At 34.8% G+C, this 26,968-nt stretch overlaps 1 long non-coding RNA gene across 1 annotated transcript; it reads left to right on the top strand.

Moving 5' to 3' along the window:
• Positions 1-13,195: 13,195 nt before the first annotated feature.
• LOC149782449 (uncharacterized) lies at positions 13,196-22,309 on the top strand. The gene is made up of 3 exons (XR_016414592.1): positions 13,196-13,299; positions 19,594-19,652; positions 21,726-22,309. It is a non-coding gene; the product is annotated as an uncharacterized LOC149782449 (long non-coding RNA).
• The last annotated feature ends 4,659 nt before the right edge of the window (positions 22,310-26,968 follow it).

The following is a 26,968-nucleotide window of genomic DNA, read 5'->3' as shown; positions in this document are numbered from 1 at the left end:
TGCCTTTAACAGTCCACATGCCTTCAATTAACAGTCTACATATCTTTAGTCAACCGTCCACATGCCTTTATTCAACCGTCCACATGCCTTTATTCAATACTCTACTTGCCTTTATCCAACAGTCCACATACCTTTATTGAACAGTCTACATGTCTGTAGTCAACAGTCCACATGCCTTTATTAAACAGTCTACATGGTTGTATTCAACAGTCCACATCCTTTTATTCAACAGTCTACATGCCTTTTTTCAACCGTCCACATGCTTTATTGAACAGTCTACATGTCTTAATCAACAGTCCACATGCCTTTATTCAACAGTCTTCATGTCTTTAGTCAACAGTCCACATACCTTTATTTAACAGTTCACACCCCTCTATTTAACAGTCTACATGACTTTATTTAACAGTTAACATGCCTTCATTCAACAGTCCGCATGCCTTTATTCAACAGTCTACATGCATTTATTCAACAGTCCACATCCTTTTATTCAACAGTCTACATGCCTTTTTTCAACCGTCCACATGCTTTATTGAACAGTCTACATGTCTTAATCAACAGTTCACATGCCTTTATTCAACAGTCTTCATGTCTTTAGTCAACAGTCCACATACCTTTATTTAACAGTTCACACCCCTCTATTTAACAGTCTACATGACTTTATTTAACAGTTAACATGCCTTCATTCAACAGTCCGCATGCCTTTATTCAACAGTCTACATGCATTTATTCAACAGTCTACATGTCTTTAGTCAACTGTCCACATGCCTTTATTCAACAGTCTACATGCCTTTATTCAACAGTCTACATGACTTTATGCAACAGTCTTCATTCAACAGTCCACATGCCTTTATTCAGCGGTCCACATGTCTTCATTCAACAGTCCACATGCCTTCATTCAACAGTCTACATGCCTTCATTCAACTGTCTACATGCCTTTATTCAACAGTCAACATGCCTTTTTTGAACAGTCTATATGTCTTTAGTCAACAGTCCACATGTCTTTATTCGACAGTCTACATACCTTTATTCAACAGTCCACAGGACTTTATTCAACACTCTACATGCCTTTATTCAACAGTCCACATGCCTTTATTCAACACTCTACATGACTTTATTTAACAGTCTAAATGCATTTATTTAACAGTTCACATGCCTCTATTTAACAGTTCATATGTCTCTATTTAACAGTTCACATGCCTCTATTGAACAGCCTACATGTCTTAGTCAACAGCCCACATGCCTTTATTCAACAGTCTTCATGTCTTTAGTCAACAGTCCACATACCTTTCTTTAACTGTTCACATCCCTCTATTTAACAGTCTACATGACTTTATTTAACAGTTCACGTGCCTTCATTCAACAGTCCACAGGCCTTTATTCAACAGTCTAAATGCCTTCATTCAACAGTCCACATGCCTTCATTCAACAGTCTACATGCCTTTATTCAACAGTCTACATGTCTTTAGTCAACTGTCCACATACCCTTATTCAACAGTCCACATGCCTTTATTCAACAGTCTACATGACTTTATGTTACAGTCTAGATGCCTTTATTCAACAGTCTATATGACTTTATGTTACAGTCTAGATGCCTTTATTCAACAGTCCACGTGCCTTTATTCAACATTTCACATGCCCTTATTGAACAGTCTATATGTCTTTAGTCACAGTCCACATGCCTTTATTCAGCAATCTACATGCCTTTAGTCAACAGTCGACGTACCTTTATTTAACAGTTCATATCCCTCTATTTAACAGTCCACATGCCTTTATTCAACAATCTACATGCCTTTATTCAACAATCTTTATTGAACAGCCTACATGTCTTAGTCAACAGTCCACATGCCTTTATTCAACAGTCTTCATGTCTTTAGTCAACAGTCCATATACCTTTATTTAACAGTTCACATCCCTCTATTTAACAGTCTACATGACTTTATTTAACGGTTCACGTGCCTTCATTCAACAGTTCACATGCCTTTATTCAACAGTTCACATGCCTTTATTCAACAGTCCACATGCCTTCATTCAACAGTCTACATGCCTTTATTCAACAGTATACATGCATTTATTCAACAGTCTACATGTCTTTAGTCAACTGTCCACATGCCTTTATTCAACAATCCACATGCCTTTATTCAACAGCCTACATGACTTTATGCAACAGTCTTCATGCCTTCATTCAACAGTCCACATGCCTTTATGTTACAGTCTACATGCCTTCACTCAACAGTCCACGTGCCTTTATTCACATGCCTCTATTTAAAAGTTCACACTCCTCTTGTTAACAGTTCACATGCCTTTATTCAACAGTCTACATGCCTTTATTAAACAGTCTACATGACTTTATTCAACAGTCTACATGATATTGATGTATATTCATTCGTTAATGTGTTATTAATAATATTCTGTTTTAAGTGTAACATTTTTAGCCTCAGCTCTGAAGGAATGGATGTCCAGTATGGTTGCTAGGCTGCAGGGAAGTCAAACCTGTTATATTATAATGTAGTTGTTTGAAAAGTAGCTCAAGAAAGTTATGATTCAATGAATAGCAAATTCTTTGTTGGCAACAAATTTCCAAGTTACCCAGATATTAAACCTCTTGTAATTGCAGTGTCATCCTTTTGCATGCGATTTTTGTGTGGACCAAACAGAGGATTTATCATACACATAACAGACAATGCAGGGCAGGTATGGCAAAATTTTGTCAAAGAAGAACCTAATACGCAATTTGTAGATTACTGTAGTGGAGTCTTGGGAAGAGGTAGTGAAAATAAATCCGATATCAATGTATTATGTACTAGCCAAATTGGGACATTTAATGAAAATTAACAAAATTTCAGATGAATAGTTTTACTGATAGAGAGTAATTTAATAAGATTTGATTTCAGATACAGGGATAAAGATGTCTGAATAATGATAAAGGGCAGTATCTTAAATGTTTCCATCCATCCTTGGATACAGTCAGGTTTGTCTGATTGATAAATTATGTACTATGATTGAGTGGCATTATTTATAGCTGTACAATACTGTAAATGTTCAACGACCGGTCTTTCCACATTGATTTATAGTTGTATATTAGTACTGTAAATAAAGGGTTCAAGTCCCATTATTTCCACATCTTTCTTTTACTGCTTTATATCAATAATATAAATAAGGAGTTCGAGGATTGCCAGTCTTTCCACATTTATATATTGCTTTTTTATATCAATAATGTAAATAAGGAGTTCGAGGATTGCCAGTCATTCCACATTTATATATTGCCTTACATTAGTACTGTAAATAAAGGTTCAATGATTCCCAGTCTGTCCACTGCCCTCCGTAACTTTAATGACGGTAGACATGATGCTTTTCACTTGACAGTCATGAACACATAGTAACACATGAAGCTAATAATTTATAGACTGAGCAGGAATAATTAGACTGTGCATAGATCATTAGTCATTACAGGAATCATTACACTAGGTAGGAGTCATTAGACAGGACATGAATCGTTAGTCATGACAGGAATCATTAGTCATTACATGAATCATTACACTGGGTAAGAGTCATTATACTCGGGCAGGAATCATAAGACTGGGCAGGAATTACTAGACTGGGCAGAGATCATTAGCCATGACAGAAAGCATTAGACTGGGCATGAATATTAGACTATGTAGGACTCATTAGACTGGGCAGGAATTATTAGACTGGGTAGGAATCATTAGTCATGGCAGGAATCATTACACTGGGTAGGAGTCATTATACCGGGGTAAGAATCATTAGAATGGGCCGGAATTATTTGACTGGGCATATATCAGTATTCATGACAGGATTCATTAGTCATGACAGGAACCATTAGACTGGGCAGGAATCATTAGATTAGGCAGGTGTCACTAGACTGGTAGGAGTCATTCTTATTTGTAATCCTATCGAAAAGCAGGGACCATGTAATACCAATATAATATTGTTTTTATGTCCCAGTTACAGGCAAGCGCAACATCTGAATTTGGTTATGTCCATATATCCAACTGTCTTTGCCCAGTTGTACATTATGTACATATCTGTTTTAGCTCATTTGTACATTTTATATATCCATCCTTGGAAGCTACTTAGCAAGAATATGTAAATTAAAAATCCACTTGAGTTAGAAATTATGTTTGCATGCTTTTTTCTCACATGTAGATGTCATTAGATTTTCATGCCATGGAAGCAAACAAATACTGTACCTGTGGATAAATGCATAGTCAAACCTGTCAATTGCAGCCTCTCAAGGGAAATGGCATATCTAGCCTTTGTAAACAAGTGACCTCTGTACGCATGTTCACCCTTTACAACAAATTTTTTTAAAACAAAAACCATCCGCTGAATATCTTTATCACTATTCTTGTCATTATTATTATTATTATTATTATTATTATTAATATTATTATTATTATTATTATTATTATTATTATTTAATGTGCAGTGTTCTACAAAATCATAAAATGCACAAATAGTTTGTTCTCTTCCAAATTTATGTTATATCCAAAATTACTATACCCTGTTTACATTAATCTTTCCTATAAGTTATATCATCACTGAAATAACATAATCACTGACCTTTGTTTTTTGTATGCAATGACAGACCAGTAATTTCACTACTAATTGTTAGCTTATATATGAATGTAAAACAGGACCAACTCTTTGCTCAACCAACTTATAAAAATTAGACTTCGAAACATCTTCTCACTCTTCAAAATTAATATCTGTTTTAGCCCGTTTCCAGTTGCTCAACATGCAAAGATCGAAATACAGTCCCTTTATGTGAGAGGCCTGTGTGAAAATGATATTGAAAAGAAGCCATATATGGCAATTTTTTAAAAACCCAATAAGCTAAACTTCACCTGCCTTTACATTCACGTTTTAAATATCGTATGTCCCCGATTATAAAGAAATGTGATGTAGCTCATATCTCTTCTTAAAGCTGAAATGTTGTCTTTAGAGATATAATTAATTCACAGACAAATAAATGAAAATTTGGAATTATATCTATTTCATTGGCACAAAAGGTCGTGCTGTGATGAAATAAATACATTTTTCTTCATCCACCAAACAAATAACTAGAACCTAGACCCTGATCATATAAGCTGCCTCACTTTGGAATTTCACATTTTGACACCTTTGTGTTATATTGACAATAACTGCAAAGATAGTACATAAGCACACAATTTGTAATTTAATGACTAATTTCATATGTTGGAAAGAAAAGTTATTTAGCAAACATTGGTATTTATCATAATAAAAGATTGTAAATTATGAATGTAAATTAAAGTTAAAGGAGATCAAGATCTGGATGGAAAATTACCATAGTGCAGCTCATTTTAGGTTAACCAGATAGTCAAACGTGTTAATGTTGTCATGAGTTACTGGAGCAGATGATACAAGTTTGGTAGCAATACTGTAGGTGTCCAAGGAAAATATAGTAGAATGTATACCATAAAATTAAGGTGGCAAAACTGTTGAAGCAAATACGATTATCTTATTTTCTAGTACTATTTGTTGAAGTAAATACAATTATCTTATTGTTCTAGAGTACTATTTGCTGAAATAAATACGATTATCTTATTTTTCTAGTACTATTTGTTGAAGCAAATACGATTATGTTATTTTCTAGTACTATTTGTTGAAGCAAATACGATTATTGTATTGTTCTAGAGTACTATTTGCTGAAACAAATACGATTATCTTATTTTTCTAGTACTATTTGTTGAAACAAATACGATTATCTTATTTTTCTAGCATTATTTGTTGAAGCAAATACGATTATCTTATTCTTCTAGTACAATTTGTTGACGCAAATACGATTATCTAATTTTTCTAGCACTATTTGTGTCATGTATGGCATTATTCTCCTTTGTTCCTCAAACAAGGTGTGGTTCCCCAAATTTAGATGGTGGCGGACACAGTGACTTCTAATCTTGGGATCCTGTGAGTAACACTTCTTATAACTGTATGGAGTGAATATTGTATATGAAAATGAAATGACAATTGTTTACTGGGGGTGAGTCGGGCAACTTGGAACTGTGGGCCAGTTTAATTGCTTTTGCATTTTGTTTAACAGTGATTTGTACCTTGCCACTGAAAGCATGAATTTGGTACCAGGCATTTCAAGTTAGCCATGACATTGGATGTACTTGCCTTGTCATTGAAAGCAGGAATTACCCAAGTAAAATAAAGTTTGTCTTAGCATTTAATGTAGTGATTTCTTAGCCAAGTAATATAAAGTTTGTCTTGTCGTTTAATATAGTTGATTAACTAATGAAAGTTAGAATTAATTACTAACAAAATAACCGGGATGGGGTCAGATTATAACGAAGAACGCCAATAATTATAACAAAAATATAATGTGTATTTATGAATGATTCAGTGGAAAGTATTATGTTCAATTCGTGCGCAAGCGACATCCAAATGTTAGACAATTAAAAAATGAGCACAAACCTGATAATGTAATAAAATGTAAATGAAATGTTAAATGATACGTAAGAAAAGAATTTTGAATAGTACATAGATTCATGATTCAAAGTGATTTCACACAATGAAATCAAATGACTCACGCAGACGTCGACCGTTTTCACACAAATAATAATAAATGATACGGTTCAATGAAATATGATATGCTTTACTCAGATAGTAAAATGTTGCGTTTCACTCAAATAGTGAAATGTATGAAATACGATACGCTTTACTCAAATAGAAAAATGTAAGAGTTTTTCATTAAAATAATGAAATGCGAAATATCTTCTCAGCCCCAAAACTATGTCGGGAGGTAAGGATCCACCACCAATGATCCGCCCCTCCTAGTCTGCCTAAAGATTCCTTCAATCTTTTGTTCTCTGCAAACCTGTTGGTCAAGAAACTTCTTCCGTCCAACGTTCTCTTTGTCAGCAGCACACTGGATTTAACAGAACCCACATTTTCCCACAGCTAAAAGACACCTACAGTTCGGTGCATATATAGAGATACAGTACATCACTCCATCACTCATCCAATGCAACACTTGGCTACCGGTCAGTCAACCATAAGTCAAACACTGGTCAGTCAATCAGTCATCAATGAATCAGCTGAAAATATATCTAAATCCGTGTACTACAAATGACACGGGCATGTATAACAACACCTAATGACATTATGGACTGTAAACTTGAGTTAATTCTTTCATACTGATTATATTATCGGGACAACTATACAATGTGATAAGCAGGTTCAAAAGTAAACCTGTTTCCGATGAGAATCTTATAGTACTTAACTTCCTTTAATAAATGCAACGTTAATGCAAATATAAATCGTTCCGTTTAATCGCAAACAATTAAGTTAGGAAATAGACTATAATATTGCAATATGCAAAACAAGTCAGAGGTATCAAAAATGCAGAAATACACGTGGTAGTATAATAAATATATCATATAATACAAATAGGAAACTAATGTATAATTCACATGCCTCTACAGCTGAAGATCGGGAGTCGTTAAAGTAGACTGATCACTGACAAGACTTCTCGTAATATGACATTTTGCTCTACGGCGAGGTAATTTACACACCAACAATGTATCCCTACATCGTCTGTGCGCTTATGAAATATCGGTTATCCCAACGAAAGCACTTCGCTCGTGCAGAATAGGATAAACCGATCTCACTGTTTCGAAATAATATGCGATATACAAATATCACCCTCGAGTAACGCTGTACACAAAAAATGAAACCCCATTACATGTTTCTAATAAAACGATAGATTTATACAATTCCGTGACATTACAAGTAATGAAAAGTTGCGTGTAGGTATTGTAGAAACTTGTTAAAAATTGTATGTCGGATAAATTGGAAACCACAAATTAAAATTAGAATGAATAAATACAAATTAGTTCACAAAATATTATGCTTTTTTCTACAGCAAGACATTGTGTTTCACAGAATGCTTTAGTTTGTCCAATCTGTTCAAATAAGGTGAAATACTGATATCACTTTTTAGTTGCATGCAGTGATACTGTCATTTCCATCAATCTTACTGTTTTCTGTTGAAGTTTCAGTAAGTTAGATAGAGGCGCAGGTCATGCATAAGTACACAGATGCAGGTGAGAAACTGGATTTCCGCAAAACACTCATTTCAAATAATTTAATCTCAGCCTTGACATTACAGGAGGTGATGACACTGACTCGTGAGTTCAAGTTCTGTGTAGGCTGCTCCTGGTGTGCCGATGCATGTTGTGGTTTTCTGCTCAGGGTCGAAGTACCCCCTGGAAATATTGTGGGATATTGCAAGCAAAGGTTAATATTTTTGTTTTACAAACTATTATGAAATGTCTTGCTTTCAAGATGGAATAAAGAAAACGAGATATCGTGACTGTTATTCATCCAACCAAAATATGATGCAAGTTACAGCTGTGTATAGAGGTGCAGAAAAATGAAATTTTTCAGTATTCCTGAATTGCTAATTTCCTTTACATACTAAATACAATCTTCAGGCAGTAATAACATGGCTTGTGCTCTCAGGGGGACATGTTCACCCAGTATTGATCAAGATCAGGGCTTTTGTCAAGATAGATCAACTCTGGCAGTTTTATGTCTTTTCCTTACAAAATGGGTTGGGGGAGGGGTTGGCAGTGGTAGGGGAATTAACCGTTGGTTGTGGTCAGTTGCAATTCTTGCAAGCACACACTATATTAGTTCACAACTGCAGCATATTAAAACAGTGCATGTTGAATCATCAGCATATCTGAAACAAAAACGTATTTAATGACTATCCTATTTGATTGCTCTTCTCTTGGATTGGGACGGGTCTACAGAAATTATGTACTTCTGAGAGAGTGACGGGTGTAAGGTTAAGTTTGCTATATTTATAACAGGCACAATGGGAAAAATGCTGGCTTACCTCTATGTTTCCCTCATGTACTGTAGCTGAAATTTCTTTGCATATTGTACCTGTGGAAATTGTACATGATCTAAACACACAATTACGCTAAACGATTGTTCCCATGTGTTCAAACATCATGTTGTCTAAAGTATGCTATCTTTAGCAGTTATTAAAGTATGGGAAATACATTTTGCCAGACTAGATTACCAGATTAGGAAAGTGTAATGAATAAATTTACCAAATAATTCAAAAGTAAATAAAAATATTTGCTCTTTTTCTTACAAATGACCTTTGAAATCCAGCTTACAATTAGTCGCGTGCCAACATTTCAAGGAAGTAATTGAAAAGCACTGCTTGGATGGAGAAACGTCCTTTCATATTAAAGAATGGCAACGGTATATAATGGTAAAAAAGTCAGATTGACGCTGATGATATTTTGATGGAGTTTCTTGAGGTCTCTATAAATCTTACTAAACTTTTGAGGGACTGGGATATAAAGTTTGTAGCAGAGAATCTTCGATCGCTGCATAATTAAAGTGCATCATATCGAATTATCATAGAATAACAAAAGACGCTGTCTGAGTTTTCAGACACATAGTCCGGCCATTGATGCACTGATTAAATTGTAAGTAACTTTAGAAATGGAAAGGAATTAGGGCAGACGATTGATATTATGTATGACAGTCTGACAAATATTGTGCTGGTGCTGTATTCAATGATGGGTCATTTGAGGTTACTGACGCAGACTCTTTCTGAAAGATATTTTATTTGGCGCTGCGAGAGAATATCATTATCAGCACACAGAAACAGGTGTGCTTAATTATTTGAGAAGGGTTCATGTACAACTTTTTCTTATTGTTGCCAGACTGCATTGTTTTTACATAAAATACCATTAGAGGCGTATTAAGAGATACAACGACAGCGATTAGAAGAAACAATGGCATCCACTCACCCGTTGTCGGACTCTTATGACCCCAATTTTAAGTTCAGAGACGGAAAAACCATAGCTGAGATGTACAAACGCTCCAGCATGTTTAGAATAACTAAATTAGATGCTCCAAACGGTAGCATGCGAGATGGTGGAATGCTCAACGATAGATCATTTGAGTTTATTTTGGCCAAGATGAATTTAAGACATATAATCCATGAGTTTATGGATTTATGTGTTAATGATTATTCAGATAACCGGCCATCTTATTTACAAAACCATCCTATGGTATTTTAGATCGAGATCAATGACGATATGTCTATCATGTCTTTATATATATATATATATATATATATATATATATATATATATATATATATATATATATATATATATATGTGTGTGTGTGTGTGTGTGTGTGTGTGTGTGTATTGGACGCAACACATGCATGGATAGGTGTCTTCCATGGTAAATATTAACTCGGCGGCAGAAAATGTCACTCTGAATAACACATATGGTAGTGTTATGTGCTGGCACAGACGCTTGACTGTGTCTTAAATGTGGCTTTGGAATCAAATCACGTAATCAGCTCTGCTCGCTATGTGGATCTGTTCGTGAATATTACAAGGTGCGTAAAACAAAACAAAAAACACATGTGGTTGCAAAGACAGATAAAAAATCAAAAGATTTAATAGCTGGTATCAAAGCAATTGCAGTTTTTGATCGTTGTTCAATGCAAAACCTAACACACGTTATTGATAAATTTCTTAATTAGAAATGGTTGTTCCTTATGGGGGTAAATCTACTGTGCCTTAGCTTAGGTAATCGCACAACAGCATGGAAAAAGTATACCAAATCGTGTGCGAAAGGCCGAAATACTTGAATTATTGAGAGCCATACTTGCACTGAAACCACCACCAGTCACTAGTCCACCACCGGTTGTTAATACAAAAGTACCAGTACAACAACTTACACAATTTGCATGTGGGCGTACTATATAAATACTAAGAAGTGCAAGACAAGCTTACACAATTGAGATCGTGGTCGTGTTTGAACACAAACCGTCGCCGTGTTAAGGCTGAACAAGAAACGTCTTTTTCTGTTATTGCTATTGGAGCATGTTCGTGACTGAGCACGATAATCACAAACTTGATGCATGTAGAGGTGAGTTAGAAACCAGGTGAAGACGCTCAACAGCTGTTACCAAACATGATTTCTGGAATCATATTAGTGGTACAAACTTTGGCCACTCTGTAATTAAAGCAGCTATATGCATCTGGCTATGCTGCTTAGTCGTCACAAGGATGGGTTTAAATATAACAACACCGCAGATCCACAGCGGTGCACGTACAATCCTGAACCAGAACGACACCATCACCAGCAATGATGAAATTGACATAGGTATTAAAAGTATTCTAGAGATGTTAGAGAAATACACCAATCGAGGTACATCTCTCGCCTTATCAAACGATCCATGGATCTCATTACATACCAAAGAAGAGAGGGCTCTGCCAAGATAATTGTTGAATGTAAAGAATTTTGACAACAGCAATTTTTGTCAGCGTTATGTCTGGCTAGTTATAGCAAAGACGTGCTTTGAATATATTCAACTTTGGTAATATCTAGTTTCACTTAAGCCTGCTATCGCTGTTAATGTGTTTAATTCCGATAAAAAATTTCATCTGCTTGCACTATAACTACATGGATAACATGGGCGAAATCACATTGATTTGTTGCTGCCTTGTGAAATGTTTGGTTAAGAATTGATGTCGCATTATGTATGGATAAAGGACCTTGCTGGTTGCTTAAACAAAACAGCAAACATGTGCATAAGAATTTTCGGTGCAGACGTTGCATGCATGTATTTAATAGCCAACAGCCGCTCATGGGCCATGACTTTTACTATGTTGTGGTATTATTGAAAACCACAACGGACAATAACGCCAGAACCAGGTTAAAATATTCTCTAATATACTGTGGTGCAATGAAAATTTAAAGTCCCTGTATCATCTAGGCAGACTTTTTATGTCTCAAAGTTCCATTGGTAGACGAGTCCAGCTCCGCATCAAGCCAAACAACATAAATCGCTGACCAACAACCATGCGGATTTTGTTACATATTAGTTATGTGGCAAGGACATAGTTAACGTGCTTTTTAAAAAAAAATTACTTGAGGGTAACGCGAATTGTATTCGGCAACATATCTGTTCATCCACAGACATGTTTATAACCGATGATAACAGTCAAAAGTTCTCCATAGCCACTCATTGCTGGACCTGTGATGGTCACTTTAGCAAAAGGCAAAGCTCTTCCAACATGGAAATGAAACTTCTGGTTCCGGCTTCAGATCCGTGATCACTATCTCATCACTGGTGCGTACAGAATAGCTGAACTTATCGCATGCAATTCATAGTTGAGAATTTACCCAAACAAAACAAACATTGCTAAAGCTACTTTTAAAATCCAAATCACGCACACTCACATAAACACAAATCCATGTCGGTTTTCGTAACATGCATGGGTATGATAGTCACTTCCTAATGCAAGCAGTGGCCACGGCATCAAACTTACTGATAAGCGTGATCCTCAACAACGTATAAAAATACACGACCTTTAGGCTCGGAAAATTACAGAACATGAATTCATTACAGTGTATCAGTTCTTAATTGTATAAGTTAGCAAGCAATTTACCAGTGCAGAGCTTTAAAGAAGCCTCTGGTCAGTATTTCATTTTTATACTTGTTTTGTCTAAATACGGAGAACTTAATCAAACATATGAAGCGATGAAAGATTTTATACATTAACATCCCATCCTGTTGCATAAAGCCCTAATTTATATTCCTTCAGGACGTCATGCTGGGCTCTACACATGGATCTAATGGATGCAGCGATGCAGCCACTGTTTAAAATCTGGGGACCATGCTGTACTTACTTACGTGACATCGACTTTCCGGTACGTTTATATTAACACAGTACCAGTGACATAAACTTCTGGTAAGTTTATACTTATGCTGTCCCAGTGATATTAGCTTTCTAGTACGTTTATACTAACGCTGTCCTAGTGACATCACCTTTCTGGAAAGCTGTAATAATGATGTCCTAGTGACATTAACTTTCCAGTAAGTTTCTAGGTTGGTGTTACTCTTATACAGGCAGTACAAACTAATCTATTGGATAACTTCGAGTCCTGTACTCTTGAAGTATTTTACGCCCAAACTGTTAATGGTTAAACCCCTTTCGTAAACGGAAGCATGCATTATCAATTAATGGCTGAACTGTGGAGAAAACAACTAATTTGTTCGTGATGTTTCCATGTTTAGTCTGTTAATTGTATTAGCTCTTCAAAGCAGGTCAGTTTATAAAATAATTATCATTAAAATTTATTATTCTGTTTTAGATCGAGGACATTACCAATCCACACAAATTACAGGGTAACATTGTCAAAATGTGGGCTGGTGTCATGCGGGAAATGTTTACAAATGCAGACACTTTTGAAGTTACATGTAAGTCTTTTGTTTCTTTCTTTTTGTAATAGATTATAAGCATGGGTATAAGAATGGTTTCATCATTAATGTTAATTATTTTAGACATTTGTTTATCTCTCTGTCTCTCTGCTCTCTCTGTCTCTGGGTAATAATACCATTTTTTTTCTTCATGTTTCACCTTACAGTGCACAAGTTGTTTGGGGGTCATAGGATTTTAGTCAGGATGTCAATTCCCACGAGTCAGAAACGAGTGGCGTCCCCTGGTGTTGGATTGCTAGGTAACGAATCATGTCAGTCGACATTTACTATACACACGTGTACCTGGTCATGCATCTAATACCATGACTAACACATTCTTTCACTCAGGTTCAGAATGTAAACTCGAAGACCAGTCTCAGTGCTCAAAGAATTTTTCTTTTGCAGAGCCCCATGGCTGGTGACTTAAATAAACTCACAAGCACTGACTGAAATTCCACAAGCCCGGACAGTTCATATCTGTCAACTCTCAAGCCGGGAGAAAAACCTCCCGATTTGGGAGCGGTTATTCCAAACTTACCTCCCGATATCGTAATATCGCCTTTTTTTGCAGAGAACTCCCGATTATTACATTATATGTCAATTTTCATTTCTCAGAAGAAGAAGAAGAAAAAAAAAACATTTATAAATAGATGCATTAAAAGAAGGAATAAAACAAAACATAACATACAGTATATGTACCCCAAAGAACTAATTCAGAGTAGATATTTTATTTAGTATACAGTTGAACCTAAGGAAATAATGTGGGATATAAAACGTCGAGAAAACAGATGCAATATATACGGTAACTTGTGACTGCAGAGTTAAACTGTTAAAACAATCTGATAAAAATCGCTGTTACACATAAAGATCTGCCAGTGACCCCTAATGAGTCATGTTCTGGCAACCTATGTTATTACCATAATCGCTAATTGTATCAGCCAATCAGATGAAGTCTTACATATTCGCGTTTGGAAACTGATCAGTGTGGATGAAAGGCATTAATGTGTACCAAACGAATTAATTCACTTTCAGATTTTTTAAAGCTGCATTTCCATTGGCTAATTCAAAGGTCACAAGAACATGACCCCTAAGTGGTCGTCGTCACATCTTCGCCTAAGACAGCGGAGTCTGAATTTTAATCAGATTGGCTGTTAAAATGAAGTCCTAGACTTCGTAAGTTACAACAAAATAAAGCATCGTTTATTTGCCAATCAATTGCTGGTGCTTATATGCAAACATTGTAGAACACGGTTTCTTTCAAGTATGTCCGAAGGGTAGTTCTTTTCACAAGATAAATGCAATGTTACGGATTAACAGTTAATTGATCACAGTGGCCTTATGCTTGTGTACTAGGTCTAACCTTTAGCTATTATGCAGTTTAGCCACTGCTGACCAGAATACGAAAAGGGGAAATTAAGGCGTATCAAAAGGAGAAATGGCGTGTCCCATGGGTGCTCGCACATTGGGGCAAAGGGGTGGGAGCAATAGTAGCCTTCCCAGATTTCACCTTGAACAATGTTTTGACCTACATCCATAACATTTCATGGCTGACCACTATGTGTCCCCCTCCAACAAAGAAAAAAGGTTCTGCAGGCGCCTTTGGCGCGTCCTTTGAGAATTTCACCCGTATTGCACCTGGAAGACCATTCGATATTTATGGAAACCGGCGCTTAAAAATACCTCGTAAGAACCTCCAATTTTAGGTACAAATCTAACTATTTTATTTGTTATTCTCCCCACTTGGCTTTTAAAACGTTGACACGTATGGCGGACTCCAATGTTTACAAAATCTCCCCTTTTTTAATATTGTCACTCAACGTTACAATAGCTACAATTCAAATACAAATTTAATAAAACTAATTACACTTGAACACTGTTTCTATAACTGAAATGATCATGCTTTGAATTCTATATATGCAGTAAAATCTGACTTAAAATAAACGCTGCCGCTTGTGAAAAATATAATACATAGAGGCTTAAACATTCTCATTCAGTGCAATAATATGCAATAACTTTTGTTCTTGTACACATATATATCATCTCTTTGATTTACCTATTATGGGTTGTTACACTTCCTGATCCTACCTATGCAAATTAGCACAATGGGTTCACCCACTGCAATCTTCAACAGATCTCATTTGATATTGTCAGCCAGTTAATGTGTTATGTATAATTAATTTAATTGTTTGTCAGTTAGTTTTAATTTTGTTTAATTCCATTACTTATTACTGTAATGTAACATTGTTTGCTGGACTTGACTTTGTCGATCCTATTGAAAAAGAATTCCCCGAGTTATACCCAGCCTGTGCAGTTACTAGAGCTATGGCAAAGCAAGCTCTTGAGAACGATGTTGATCAGGAAAGTATTCCTTTAGTTGACACATGTATTGGTCAGGCTTTTGATGAGGTTATTTTCAACCCTTGTTTTAATCAATCAATGGGTATTGATCACAGTGATCCTTTTTTTACCTATTCATTCTCTTTATTCTAATCAGGGTGACAAACGACAAATAATTGTCGTCGAACAGGAAAAAGATCCTGAGATCTCCTGTTTGTTTCAAAGGGCCATTAGTGAAACTGAAGCCACAGAAGTACATGTTTGTTATTTCATAAACAAAGGGATTCTTATGAGAAAATGGAGACCTCCTGATGTACCTAATGGTGATGAGTGGTCAGTGAATTATCAAATTGTAGTTTCAAAATCGTAAAGACAAGAAATTCTAGGTCTGGCCCACGAAACTCATTTGGCTGGTCATTTAGGGATTAATAAGACTCATCACAAGATCTTCAATCACTTCAATTGACCAACAATTAAAAGTGATATTGTAAATACTGTAGATCTTGTCATACTTGTCAAATGGTACGAAAACACGATCAGAAGATACCTAAGTCTCATCGGCAACCTATTACTGCATTTGACAAACCATTTAGCAGAATAATGGTAGATTTTGTCAGTCCCTTACCTAAGACCAAGTCAGGTAACCAGTACTTGTTGACCATAATATGTGCGTCAACAAGATTCCTAAAGGCAATTTCTTTGAGGAATATTAAAACTTAAATGATAGCAAAAGCTTTGGTTAAATTGTTTTTTACTCAATCTGTCCTTCTCAAATCTGTTCAGTCTCATAAAGGGTCAAATTGTATGTCTGGAATTTTCCAGTAGGTTATGCAAGAATTAGGCACCCAACAATTCAAAGCTTCTGCCTACCACACTGAGAGCCACGGTGCTTTAGAAAGATTTCATAAAACTTTGAAAAATATGATTCGGTCATATTGTTTCGATACAGGTAAAAATTGGGATGAATGCATTCATTTACTTTTGTTTATTTTTATGGAATCATTTCAAGAATCTTTAGGATTTAATCCATTTGAACTAGTTTTTGGACATACTGTGGCTGGGTCATTGAAGTTGTGAAGAGAGAAATTTCTTTCTAATCAAGATACTGAAATCAATCTTCTCGAATATGTTTCCAATATGAAGTTGTGAAAGACTTGTGAGGTTGCAAGAATTAATTTACACTAACTCGGTGACAAATGAAATTAAGGTATGAAAAAACCCCAAAGGGAATGAGTTTTCCGCCTGGTGATAGAGCTCTGGCTCTCTTGCCCGTACCACAAAATCCTCTTCAGGCCAAGTAGTATGGTCCCTACACAGTTGAAAAGAATGTAAATGATATATATTACATCATAAATACTCCTGGAAGGCGAGAACAAAAACAAATTTGCCACAATAATATGTTAAAGGAGTATGTTGAGAGAGATAGCCAAGTTAAACATGCAATTAATTTAGTTGTACCTGTCAAACTCAGTGAGGATTTAAGCGAAAGAATGCGATCCGACTCTACTGATTTTGGAGTAACAAACCATTGGAATAAAAAAAAATTATGAATAATCTGGACCAGAAACTTTCCCATTTGCAACAGCAAGAAAGGAATGAACTTAAACATTTATTATTTTAATGAGCACTTTTTTCCAGATGTTACTACAAGAACAAACAATTTTTACCATGACCTTGAAATTGTAAATTCCACACCCGTGAAACAACTCCCATACAGGATGAACCCTCTAAAACAGGAATACTTGAAAAAATAAATTCAGTATGCGCTGAAAAATGATTATATAGAGCCCAGTAAAAGTGAATGGAGTTAACTATGTATACTTGTTCCGAAACGAGATAAAACTTTCTACATGTGCACTGATTATATGAAGGTGAACAGAGTGACTAAAAAAGATTCATTTCTGTTACCAAAAATTGATGACTGCATTTCCGATAGTACCCAGCCATACCTAGTTCTTACAGCTCCAAATTTCAGTGAATCATGTAAACTCTCAGTTGACACAAATGATGTTGGGGTTGGAGCAGTATTGATTCAAGAAGATAAAAATGGCGTTGATCATCCAGTCTGCTATATTTCTAAGAAATTAAATAAGCACCAGAGAAATTATTCTACAATCGAGAAGGAATGTTTGGCTTTGATGTTGGCATTTCACCATTTTGAAGTTTACATTAGTTCAGCTCCTTCTCCGATTGTTGTGTATAGTGATAACAATCCCCTTACTTTCATCGGCAAGGTGAAAAATAAAAATCGGAGACTATTAAGGTTATGTTTGTTATTACAGCAATATAATATTGACATCATGCACATCAAGGGAAAAGTTAATTTAATAGTAGAAGCACTTTCACGTGTACAGACATATATTGTTTCATATATAATTTGTGTAATTCATAAGATTTCATCTTATAATATTTTTAACACATGTATAATTGACATATGATAAAATGAATGCTTTATTATATAAATATTGTTTTTTCTTTATGAGGGGAAGTGTTATGTATAATTAGTTTAATTATTTGGTGGTTTTAATATTTTTTATTCCATTACTTGTTTTTATAATGTACCATTGTTTGCTGGACATGACCTTGTCCAAAACTGAGTTTAGTTCTGTTTGACCTGATTGATTATATTAAATCCATTAAAGTAAACAACTGAAAATAGTTTCATCATTCTCTATTGTGTATGAGCAAATTGACCAAATTATTATTCACGTAAACATGTTAATATGGGTCAGGGTTTTGGAGATTCCAAAGGGAATTTTATAAGCTATTATGTTGTAAAAACAAAGGCTCATTAAATTATGAAGGATAGTTATTTTCCATTAGGTAATGATTGTTTTTAGAAAAGGCTAATTTGTGACCTGAGGTCAAACAGAGAACTATATTGAGACTGACAGTCATGCTTTAACACCTAGCACTGTAAGCTTTGTTAAGTTGTGTCCGGTTTGGGTGGAATTTTTATTTTCTTCAAATTATTGAATTCAATTAATTATTTCCCTTGAATTACAAAGGTATGTGAATATGCTTGTCTGTATTTCAACTGAATGTCACTATGCTTGTCTATACATCAACTGAATGTCACTATGCTTGTCTATACATCAACTGAATGTCACTATGCTTGTCTATACATCAACTGAATGTCAATATGCTTGTCTATACATCAACTGAATGTCACTATGCTTGTCGATACATCAACTGAATGTCACTATGCTTGTCTATACATCAACTGAATGTCAATATGCTTGTCTATACATCAACTGAATGTCACTATGCTTGTCTATACATCAACTGAATGTCAATATGCTTGTCTATACATCAGCTGAGTGTGTATTTGCTTATCTATACATTGACGGAATGTGTAGATGCTTGTATATACATCAACTGAATGTCTGGATGCTTTTCTATACATCAATGGAATGTGTATATGGTTGTCTGTACACCAACTGAATGTGTATATGGTTGTCTGTACATCAACTGAATGTGTAGATGCTTGTCTATACATCAACTGAATGTCACTGTGCTTGTCGATACATCAACTGAATGTGTAGATGCATGTCTATACATCAGTTGCACATGTATGTGTTTGTCTATACATTAAATGTATATGTATGCTTATCTCTACATCAACTATGAACAAGCAAATACTTCTCTGTGCAACAGTTGAATGTGCATATGCTTGTCTATACATCAACTGTGAATGTGCAAATACATGTCTATATATCAACTGTGAAGGTGCAAATCAACTGTAAATAGGCATATGCATGTCTATATATCAACTCTGAGTGTACATGTGTGTGTCTGTACATCAAATGTGAACGTGCAAATGTTTGTCTATACAGCTACTGTTTATTTGCAAATGCACACCTATACAGCAGCTGAATGCATATCTATACATACATGTCAATGACTAATTTTCTTCTTTTGGTATTTAGTTTAAATATACATATATTATTAGTGTAGTCCCCCTTGAGATGGATGTGAAACAGAAAGCAGTAATCATTGGAGCTGTCTTCTTGCTGGTTTGTAGTAGTTTTTTTAAGTTTCCTTTACTTGAAGTGCTCTGTGGACACGTCTGATCTCAGTTCTCATGAATCTTCTTGCAACTTTGCTCCATTCTCCACAATGGTTTTTTTTTCTTCTTATATATCTGCATTATGTTAGTCACAAATTTTTGTTCAGCCTGTGTTACTTTAATTAATTTATAACATTTATGACAGTTTTTCCTTGAATGAAAGCTAACATTAAAGAGTCACTTTAAATCATAATAGTCCATATTAATTGCAATCTGTGTCTAAGTGTTTACATCCATGAGAATGTTTTATCTCATTTACATCATGAAATTCAATACCATCTTGTATTCAAAAAGTATTGCCTGGACAATAATGAATTTGGTGAAAGTCTTCAAGCTGTGTGACTTGGGGGTAAAGTCAATGCAGCAAAAGATTTTCCAGGAAGCCAAACATTGCTTAGTTCAGATGCAGTAGCTCAAAAGCAGTCACCTTTTCTGTATATCTGTACATGTAGATGTCTGTCCATCCATTTACACTTCTTGTAATTATGAAAGACACGCAACTCTTGCACACAGTTGGATGCCATTTGGTAGGTGTATAGTGTATTACATATAGATATGCCGATGAAAGGATGATCTTGTAGGTACCATTTTGATGGAGTTACTGGGCTTTTATCATTATCATGTCTTTTTAACCAGAATAATTTGGAATCATTCCACATATTCTGATCCATTTTATTTTTGTGTGTACAGAGTCTTGTAGATGCAGAATACATTTATGAATTTTGTCTCCACTAGAGTTGTGGACTTTGAAAACAAACTTTATATTTTACTTAGACTGTTGCTTCTAACTGCCATAGTTCAGGAACCATTAAATATATTCTGATATAATTTAGCATGAACATTTTCTGATAGACCTACATGTACATTTTATAGGTTTTGTTGTTGTTGTTGGGTTTAACGCCATTTTTCAGCACACGATAGGCTATGCATGGCGGCCAGTATTAATGGTGGAGGAAGAACCCTGGAAAACCCCGGGAAGAACCACCGACCCACGAGAAGCTACTGGCAAGCTTTCTCACATACCCACATTGGCTGAATCCGAGACTCAAACCCACGCAGACAGAGGTGAGATGGCAGTGATCCGTAATGGAGAGCGCTTTAGACCACTCAGCCACTCGGGGCCCCTATAGGTTTTGTCATGTAAAATCTATTTTGGTTATAGATATGACACAAGACAAATAATTTGATATCTTCATATGCATGTGAAAACACAGTTCAAACACTATTCAACATATTCTTATGTGATTTGGTAGAAACATTGTTTCATAGATCTAGATGTACATTTCATTGATTATATCATGTTAAATCTGTTTTGGTTAGAGCTATGACCCATGGCGATTACTTTCCTATATTCATATGAAAAACACAGTTCAAACACCGTTTAACATATTCATATGAGATGTTGCATGTGAAAAACACAGTTCAAACACCGTTTAACATATTCATATGAGATTTGGTGGGATCATTATCTCACAGACATCGATATGCCTTTTATGAGTTTTGTGTTGTGAGCTTCGTTGTGGATAGACTTTTGAACTTTGACAATTAGCTTGGTCAGCTTACCAGTTGTTACTTCTTACCCACTGGTTTGCAGTTTGTTTATAAACTTAGAATACCTTTTATGGTTTTAGTCTTGTATGCTCCTTTAAAGACCAATTCATGAATTGATAGGGAAACTTGCAGTCCACATATTAGGCTTTTTTCTACCTCACTAGACGCTCAGCATTAAGAAGTTAGTGTTAGGACTGGTCGGCCTGGTGTCAGGATAATGTGACTGGGTGGGGCATCATGCTATATGTGTGCAGCATGATGCCCCAGTGCTTGACATCACTATAAACTGTCACACTGCAGACATAGTAGCAATATAACAACAACAAAAAATGTAAAGCTGTATTAATAATATAAATCCCACACACTTATCAGATTTTCAGGCTTAGTTGACCTAGACGGTTCTTTCTATACTTGGGGTATATGTTTTTGCAAATATGCAGATGATTGATTGTTTAAACCTTATTTGTAGGAATTCATTCTCTTTGAGGCACAGAAAAGAAACAATCAATAATTTACTTCAGTCCCCACAATAAAAGAAGTCCACCATGGATTGCAGCTTGTATGAAGAAGGTTAAAAGAACTTGTCAGAAGACTGGACTGAGTTACACCATTTCTTTGTTTATAAGTGAATATAAAGGATGCAATGAAACACTTTTATGAAATACCATAACAATGCAATGCAATGCATAGTATATTATGTATATTTGGTGTGCGTTTAGAATAGATCTGATTAATTTATAGAATTATTTAATTATAATCAATTGTGTTAGGTTTGTATTTTCATATCTCTTAGATGTTATATAGGGCTAGGTTTATCTTTGATTAAAATTGCCTCCACTATGAGATTTTTACATTTCTTTTCTCCAAATGTGTATACAATATACTGAGGTACTTCATAGAACAACATGCATCAGCTTTCCAAATCTGTATACTATATACTGAGGTACTTCATAGAGCAACATGCATCAGCTTTCTAAATGTGTATACTATATACTGAGGTAATTCATAGAGCAACATGCATCAGCTTTACGAATGTGTATACTATATACTGAGGTAATTCATAGAGCAACATGCATCAGCTTTCCAAATGTGTATACCATATACTGAGGTACTTCATAGAGCAACATGCATCAGCTTTCCACATGTGTATACTATATACTGAGGTACTTCATAGAGCAACATGCATCAGCTTTCCACATGTGTATACTATATACTGAGGTACTTCATAGAGCAACATGCATTAGCTTTACGAATGTGTATACTATATACTGAGGTAATTCATAGAGCAACATGCATCAGCTTTCCACATGTGTATACAATATACTGAGGTACTTCATAGAGCAACATGCATCAGGTTTCCACATGTGTATACTATATACTGAGGTAATTCATAGAGCAACATGCATCAGCTTTCTAAATGTTTATGCTATATACTGAGGTACTTCATAGAGCAACATGCATCAGCTTTCTAAATGTGTATACTATATTCTAAGGTAATTCATAGAGCAACATGCATCAGCTTTCCACATGTGTATACTATATACTGAGGTACTTCATAGAACAACATGCATCAGCTTTCCACATGTATGAGTGATGTGCTCTGTTTGTTGTCTTTATTACTTGCAAATATGGTTGAATATCAATATGCTTATACAGCTACATATTAGTAATGTGTGTGTGTGTGTGTGTAAGAGAGCACAGGGGTAGGATGAACAGTTTATTTAGTAGAACTGTTTTTATTGATTCTGTTATTATTTTTATAGTTACTTCCCTTAGTGCTACTCCATGGATAGGGTAGGATTATTAGAATGGGTAAATATTCCATGGAAGTAAAGTAAACAAAGGATTCCTACCTGATCACATTGTATATGTCGATGCAGTAGCATTCATTTTTGTGGGATCCATAAACTATCACCCATATGAAACACACATATGTACATAAATACATGCATATCTATGTAAAACACACATACATCCACATAAACACGCATATCAATATAAACACACACACATAATAAAGTTGTCCAGTAAATAATTGGACCAAAATATAGATGGGCTTTCCAATGATTATTATATAATACTTATTCAGACAAGTGACAGACCAATTAAAACATTGACAAGACAACAAACACTCAAAGTTGGTAGAAGAGGGTGCAATTGATTTTGAGCCCATATCTATATTGTGATTACCAGTGCCTTCTTTTTGTTGGTTTTTATTTTAGTATTCAATAGTGATCAATCCAAGTGGTGATCAATCCAAGAAGTAATCAATGCAAACAGGAAATACTTAATGATAATCGATTTATTCCTTATTAATGTTACAACTGGAGAAGTTAAATGATGACCGATTTATCATTATTAATGTTACAACTGTTGCATTCATATTGTGTGCTATAGATATCCTTGCAGCCAGCATTTATCTGCTAATATACATCATAAATTGTGACTTTAAAAATTGCACCCCAGAGAAATTTTCACATACCTGCTGTATATTGTTAAAAACTCAGATTTGCAAACAGCAGTATTGTTAATGAGATTTTACTCATGTTTGGAGTATTATCTGTTTATATTATACATATATTTTTCATTCTGTGGATATAATCATGTATAAGTAATTCTATTAAAAATTTTCAAAACACTACCCCAGTATGAAATATGTTACATATTTTTTTAATTAACACATATTTATTTAGTGAGGCCTACAAAGATAAAGCCTTCGTTTTTTTCTTCAAAGGCAAGTCTTTCAAGAATAATGAGTTCAAATAGAATCACACTCAGTTAGAGTCATTTACCAAAAGTTTTACTTTACTGTTTTCAACAGTCATATATTCAGTTCACACCAGTCAGGTATTCAATAGAATGTTGTTCGCTTTATTCAGCTCTGTTTCACTGTCTTTAAATTCTCTATGAAAAATTTTCAGTTTATTTTCAAAAGGTCATCAACTCAATAAATTTTATTTTGATATTTACAAAAATGGCTTTGCAAGGAGTATTTGCATGTATATGTGACATCTTTGCACACACAGATGTAAATTATGCTACAGAAACAAATTACTATCTGATGTATTTCCATGGCATGATCCATGTTTCCAATAGGGAATAAAAAATACACAAACCTGAAAATAGATTTGTTTACTTGTTTATTTAACAGAATCTGTCTTTTCTCACAAATTAATTAAAATTATTCTACAAAGTTGTATTTCAACTTCATAAGTCCCCCCGGACATGATGAGGAATGAAATATAATAAAATATGGATCAAATTTATTAATGTTTCTTTACCTAATAATGTTGCAAATTTAATTCTAAAAAATTATATATTCCTGTTGTTTCTGTGATTATTAGATGATCTTCTGAAGAGCAATAAACAAAAAATATCTTTATTTTAAATACAAACGTGTATTTACAGTCCGAGTTCTTATATGTAATTATTAACCTTTATTACCACTTTACAAAATATTGTGGTGGGTGATGCATGCACTTAATGTTGGATCCATCCAGACGACTATCTGGTTAAAATTACATTTTCAGCATTCTATTTTGTAGTGTGACATGACATTGACAAGTGCCTATGACATCATAAGTGTACCTATATGAACTTGCTTTGGTATTGTTACAAGAGAAACATATTAATATATGACATTATATTTTTAGTATATATTAGGACCATTCAGAGGGTAAAGTGAACCTAGTCCTGTCTCGGTATCTTGGCGTATATTTCACATGTAGGATGCAGGATACTTGTAACGTAGGTACTATGTCAGACAATTTTGTCAGTGTGTATTTGTATATGTAATTGATAGATAATCTTTCACCTCGTAATAAGTGAGAAATGTCAGCTCAAATAACAATTAATTTTTTAATTGTATGATCTGCAAAAAACAACTGTACTTATGGTATTAAAATATTTAAAGCTGTGAAACATACACCTTACTGTATTATTCAAGTTTTCTTGAATAATTTTATTGTTATTTGTCTTTAATGCACAAAAAATGTTTTTGTCCTTTGATTAATTATTTTTCACAAATATTCCTGTATATTTAATTAAAGTGTCATCTTATTACTACAGACTTTAACAAGACCAATCAACCTCTTCCACTCATCTTTTAGTACTGATTTAAAAAATAATAAGAACATGCAGATATAGTTCTTGAAATGGTAATGATTTATAGGACCATTTCAAAGCTTGCCTGATGAACATTGTTTTAAAAATTCTATCACAATTCTCCCTTCTAACAGATTTGGGACCAATCAAACATTTCCCAGTTAAAATAGTTATTGGGATGTATCCCAAGTTGAACTGAAAGAGGTTTTGGGGAATCTATTACAAATCTTCCTGTCAACAGGCATTTGGGGTTGATCCAAAGATTGTATGAAAGAGATTTGTGGGACTGATCCCAAATTTGCCAGGTAAATGATTTTTGGGATCAGCCCACAAGTTTGTTTCATAAGACGATTTGAGATTGATCTCAACTTTTCCTACAAGAGGAATTTGGAATCAAACTCAAGTTTATATGGTAAGAGATTGTTAGGATCAACCGCAAGGCTCCATTTTGGGAGAGTTTTGAGATCGATCCCAACTTTTCCTAGTGAGAGATTTTTGAGACTCATCTCCAATTTGTAGATTTTATAGAATTGCTCTGTAAGAGATTTTGTGGAATACAGGCAAGAAATGTTGTGATCAATCCCCATGCCTGTTTGAAAATGGGTCTTCAGAAATAATACTGAATCCCAAGACTGCCTAAAGAGGAAAATACGGGTTCAAGTCCATTTTCGCGATGTAAAATATGGCCTTGACACCTTGCCTACAAATCTTGTAAATAAAGCAAGCTTCCAAGCACGAAATGAAACAAAGTTGGTGGCAATGCCAGTGGATTTTCTCTAGAGGCAGACTAATTTGTTACCTACTAAAGTCATTATTTTTTCAACTGACAATGTGTAACATAAGGACATAAATATATTCTACCCAGCAGAATATGGGCAAATTTCTTCATGTCCACTTCGCTCACAAAGGAATTTTTAAATTCTTTTTCAGTGTATGCATTGTTACTAAATCAGCAAAATATATAAAAACTGGAAAAATGGCAAAACATCTTAAGAATTAAAAAAATATTATTCTAAAAATAAATTACCATAGTTAAGAGTTAACCATTATCCTGAAGTAGAACTTTATAAAGTCCTATCCTCAAGATTACCTCAGTACTAATATTCATAGTAACATAGTAGAATAGTTACGGATTATTGATACAAAACACAACTTGGTTAAACTATCTGCCAGACTTTGCATAATGTTGATTTGCATATTCCGCTGTATTCAGATTTTTAAAAAAAAGTATTGTCAAGACTATGTTATAAGTAATATGCGCAATGTCTTACTCAAAATCTGTCATCCAGGATCTCGATAACATAAAACAGACCCATTTACATCAGAAATAGTTAATTTTATCAGGATATCGACGTCATTTTCCTGACAGAAACATGGCTAAAAACATCAGGCGATGAGCCTAAGTGCGCGGATCTAACACCCACTGGATACTCCATCAAGTCGTTCCCCCGTGACTCTCGCGGAGGTGGAATTGCTGTCATCACAAAGAACTCTATGATCAAACGTCTTAACCACACCACAACATTCGATTTCGACCACACATCGTTTGAACTAGTCCAAACCACACTCACACTGGAGCAAAGATCAGTCCATTTTTTCTGTATATAC

Source organism: Sinohyriopsis cumingii, chromosome 15 (assembly GCF_028554795.1).
Source record: "Sinohyriopsis cumingii isolate HCF-2022 chromosome 15, ASM2855479v2, whole genome shotgun sequence".
In the NCBI taxonomy this organism is placed as follows: domain Eukaryota; kingdom Metazoa; phylum Mollusca; class Bivalvia; order Unionida; family Unionidae; genus Sinohyriopsis; species Sinohyriopsis cumingii.
This window is presented reverse-complemented; position numbering and strand designations above follow the sequence as displayed.